This window comes from Crinia signifera, chromosome 6 (assembly GCF_055691185.1).
Source record: "Crinia signifera chromosome 6, ASM5569118v1, whole genome shotgun sequence".
In the NCBI taxonomy this organism is placed as follows: Eukaryota; Metazoa; Chordata; class Amphibia; order Anura; family Myobatrachidae; genus Crinia; species Crinia signifera.
This window is the reverse complement of record NC_139222.1, coordinates 73,739,596-73,744,586: the sequence shown is the minus strand read 5'-3', so window position 1 is coordinate 73,744,586 and position 4,991 is coordinate 73,739,596. Positions and strand designations below refer to the sequence as shown.

The 4,991-nt window shown below is 48.6% G+C and overlaps 1 pseudogene; it reads left to right on the top strand.

Annotated features, from left to right (window-relative positions):
* The window catches only part of LOC146006976 (polymerase delta-interacting protein 3-like), an 8,435-nt pseudogene extending 3,788 nt beyond the window's left edge, over positions 1-4,647 (top strand).
* Positions 4,648-4,991: the final 344 nt, after the last annotated feature.

The following is a 4,991-nucleotide window of genomic DNA, read 5'->3' as shown; positions in this document are numbered from 1 at the left end:
TAAAATGGCAGAATTTGGTGTTTTTTTTTGCTCGTACACTATATTGACCTCAATAACATTCATTTACACTCATTTCCAGTGTATTCTGAACACCTCACACCGCACAATATTGTTTTTATTGCCAAAGTTTGCACTGAGGTAGCTGGATAACTATGCTAAGCCACACAAGTGTGCGGCACAAACACGTGGCTCATGTAAGAGTGGCACTGCAGCGGCAGACATGATGGCAGTTTAAAAAAATAGGCCCATAAAAGATACCTATCTGGCTTGATCATGCACTGTTTACCATGTGCAGCCAAGGAGCGGTGGGCATTTTGTGCAGCACAGAGTTTGTCTGCAAGTGTGTAACTGTTTCGATCACTTTAACATCCAACAAGACCCCTATCTGGCTTGATTGTGATTATGATTATTTATAATTAATTTCATCTGATTTTTAATTTGGTGATTACTGATTAGTAATATTATTCATTTATTATTACCATTCGTCTCGTCAATCATTGCCTAATGGGTGGAGGGGAGGGGGCTAATCAATGACTAGGTGGCAGCTGGAAGAGTTCTATCTGGCTGCGACTTCTGTAACTCTATTGATCGCTAGGGTGGATTCAGGTGATCTGGCTCGCTAGGCGGGTGTTCCCTTTGCTCACTGCTTCACATGCGTCCCTCGTGAAGCTGTGCGCTCTGTCGAGGAGGATGTCCTTTGCCGGTAGAGAAGTACTGATCTTCTCTCAAGGTGTTACGACTCGTAGCTGCACTCCCCTGCTACAACCTCAAAACAAGCACCAAGACCCCTATCTGGCTTGATTGTGCACTGTTTACACAGTGCAGCCGAGGAGCAGTGGGCGATTGGTGCAGCAATCAATTACTCTCATTAGTGGAATGCAATCAGTTGTATGCATTTAAAAGACAAGTCCCTCATACGAATGACTCTCAGCAGTGGGCACCAGACCAGACAGGTAGATGAAGCAGTACTAGACACCACACGGTAGATAAGTCAGTACTAGGCACAAGACCGGTAGATAAGGCAGTACTAGGAAGTACTAGGCACCAGACGGTAGATACGGTAGTACTAGGCAGTGGGCACTAGACCAGACAGGTAGATGAGGCAGTATTAGTTGTGTGTGTATCTGTTTTGGTCAGTTTATTATTTAACAAGACCCCTATCTGGCTTGATTGTGATTATGATTGATTGATTGATTATTAATTAATTTTTTGATGTGATTGATTCATGGTCGAAACCCCGTTTAACAACCTGGCTGATCCTGACCCTGATGTGCTGTTTGTCTCTGTGCTGAAAGATCCCAATCTCAAATGGCAGACTGAACAACCTGTGGATAGCCATATTTCAAAAAATGTGAATGGGCTTGTGTGGCAGCCCACTACAGGATATCCCCTGTGCCCCTGGAGTGCCCCCAAAGAAGTTTAATTGCAGCCAATGCTGCTCAGAGGAAAACTGCAGGGATGTGAGGGGTTAAACAGCCCCAGCTCAGTCCACGTGCAGGGAGCCTGACACCCCCCTGATTGGCTGCCCAGGGAGTGTGGCAGTCCACCCCTGGTGTACTCTTGTGCCCCCAAAGAGATTTTAATTGCAGCCAATGCTGCTCAGAGGAAAACCTCCTTTGCTTGTGGAAGCTGCAGGTCTGTGAGGGGTTAACAGACTCAGCTAGTGTCCTAGTGTCCCAGCTCCCCTGCACATGAGACAGGAAGCTGGGAGGTCAGAGGTGATCCCAGCAGCAGTGTGTGAGAGAGAGAGAAAGTGTGCAGAGGGGTGAAGAGCTTGTATCCTGAGCCAGGAAGCATGCAGACAGAGATGCTGTGCAGAGAGAAGCACACATCTGAGACCAGGCACTGGGAGCAAGGACCCAGCAGTTAATGACAGCCAGCACTGCTGACCAGAAGAAGGGGTGAGCAGCATGTGAAGGGAGATAGAGCCCAGTAGGAGTGACTGCAGAGACCTACAGCACGGAACTAGGCAGAGAGGGACATTGCCGCCCATCTGGGAGTCACCCAGAGGACCACACAGCACCCAAGACAGGCAGTGGCCAGCCAGGAGTCGTGACCAGCAGGAGCTGGCAACTGCAGCTGATTGTTCAGGTACTGGGGTGTTGGATACCCCCACTAACAGGACTGCCTGTTTGCCTCTGATACAGGAGATTGCCCTAAGGGATGGGAATCTGCCTGCCCCTCTTAGAGAGGATTTTTTATCACTTTTGTTATACATAAAAGTAGTGTGCACACTAAGTTATGGCCTAATCACCTTGTGAGGATTTCCTTCGCGGGACCGTTATTCAAATTCAGGAACTGTGTTGTTTTGCACCAGGGACTACCGCGCAGTGTATATAGGGTGCATAGCGCCACTTGGCGGACATGTTGTGACGTAATATTATTCTGTCATATTGTTATTGTTGTGATGTAATTTATTGCGTAATCGTTCTCTCGTTAATCTGGTCATTGATTAGTTATAGCTTTAATTACTGAATGATATAAAGTGACTGTTTTGCATAAGTACGTGAGTGTATTGCAGCAACCCATTTACATATCTCCTTTAAATAAATATTTGTTGCTGCTAGCCGTAGTAGCCTTGTCTTTTGTGGGTTCTCCTTGGGTTGTGCCATTCCCTGCCACAGGTTCTCCGGAAGAAGCCGTGAGGAATCCAGAAGCTGCCGCCGTAATCAGCTCCAGATTCAGGTACCATTTTGCACCACACCGTTACAGGGGCACTGTCACAGGAGCGCAAAAGGAGAGGTCAGAGGTGAAATGAAACTGTGCAGCGTGACGGAGGAGGGTTTGCAGCAGCGTGAGAGAGGATGACATGTGCTTAGAGAGAGAAGACAGGCTGGGCACCCTAAAGATCCACAGAGAGGAGAGCAGCAGAGTGCATAGCCTGGAAGCGTGCAGAAGTGAGACCCGCTAGAGAGGAGAGAGCCGGGCAGCGTTTCCGTGCAGGAGACCCGGCGGTGATGGACAGCAGCGCACACAGAGAGAGCCAGCAGCCAGCATCATGAGGAAGGCAAGAGGGAGGCCCTGCAGAGTGCCAGCCGTGACACCAGGGAGACGCTACCGGCCGGAGCCGGCAAAAGCAGCAGAGTACAAGGGTGCCCTACCCCCACTCAGCCTGTACCCTTCCTGCCCCAGCCCTGACTCCCCCAAGTCAGGGAGATCACATTCTCACCCATAAAGATGGTGACACAATTTTAAAAGAGGACAGAGAACAATCTCATGCACATGAGACCACTGTGCTTGATACAAGACAGACCAGAGTCCACCTAAAGGTGTCGGCTAGTACAGCATCCCTAAAAGTCTCAAGGCTCCAAAAAAAATTAGGCAGTGAGCCCCTGACCAGACAGGTACAGCAGTATTAGGCAGTGAGCCCCAGATCAGACAGGTAGATACGGCAGTATTAGGCAGTGAGCCCCAGACCAGACGGTAGATATGGCAGTACTAGGCACCAGACAGGTAGATAAGACAGTAGTACTAGGCACAAGACAGGTAGATACGTCAGCAATACTAGTATTGTGCACCAGCAGAATTTATAATAATTAATTTTCTTATTAGGTACTGCTTGGCCGTGGCACTCAGTGGCAGACGTCAGTGCACAAGCAGCATGGAATTCTTTTTTACAGTCCCACACAGCACAAGTATTATTTTTATTTTTATCAGGAAACGGGGAATGTCCGTGGGCACCTGGATGTACCGCAGGGTCAGTAACAGGGGAGGTATAGGAAACGTGAGATCCAGACTCCAACCATCTGTGAACAATCGTCCACTGTCCACCAGTTTTCAGAGAACATTTGATGCTCGTCAGAAAATTGGTGTGACTGATGCACGCCAAAAACTAGGGATAAAAGATGCCCGTGAAAAGTTGGTGGCCAAAGATGCTCGCTTCCGCATAAGGGGTAAAGTACAGGACGCCCGTGAAATGCTGAATTCGAGAAAGCAACAGATCATGGCAGGAGACAAGCCTATCAAAGTGATGGACGCTCGTGAAAAGATTACTTTAAGAGGAGTGCTCCAACAGTAGCTGCTAAATCACCTATGGCACAAGGTTCATCGGCAATAAACCTCACAAAAACCATCCAGATTCCACAACACAAGACCATTTCAGGTCTGAATAACTCTGTCAAGGGAATGCGAATAAATGTGGTCAACCACCAGCCTGTTAAACAGGTCTCATCTCAGGATGATGACTATGATGATGATGATGAGATGGAACTTGCTCCCATCCCTTCCAAACAGATGAAATTCACAGCTGCAAATACTTTACAGAAAAGACCAGGAACATTGGGCAACCAATTTTCACTTGGCCAAACATTACCTTTCACTAAAGTTGTACAGAATGATACGTACACTGCTCCCAGTGCTACACCGCCTGCCCCAACAGTACCTTTACTACGGACTAAAACGCTGACCAATATGTCACGTACTCTTGTTACAAAGGAGGCCCTACCAGCCGTACCACCTCCAACAGAGTCTGTTTTCAGCCCCCTAGAAGGAACGAAAATGACGGTAAATAATTGCAAAATATTGCGCTCAAGGTCAAGCTCAAGTTTAAGCCCCAGCAGCAGCACCAACACACCCTCTCCCAACCCACTACTTGACTGGAGTGAAGATGGCGGGCGCGTCAGCCGCTTATAAAGCCTCGCGAAATCCTGCGCCAGGAGATGACGTTCTAATCACGCGGACGGACCCGAGTCAGGTGGGAATCTCCGAGCGCTGCTCGGAATCGGGCTCGGAATGATGACGTCCGTGGGGGCTCGGATCTCTGAAATCCGAGCCCGCACATCTCTAGCAGTAACTGATGGACCCGGCTGTGCAGATAAGGAGGATGCTGACAGCGATGATGTCAAATGGAAAGCCAGCGAACTGTTGCTCCATGCAGCACTGGAAAACTTTGCTGCCCGTGGTGATGCCATAGGGCATGCGTAACTATCACTAGCATTGGTTGCAGCAGTGGCAGTAACTGATGGACCCGGCTGTGCAGATAAGAGGATTAA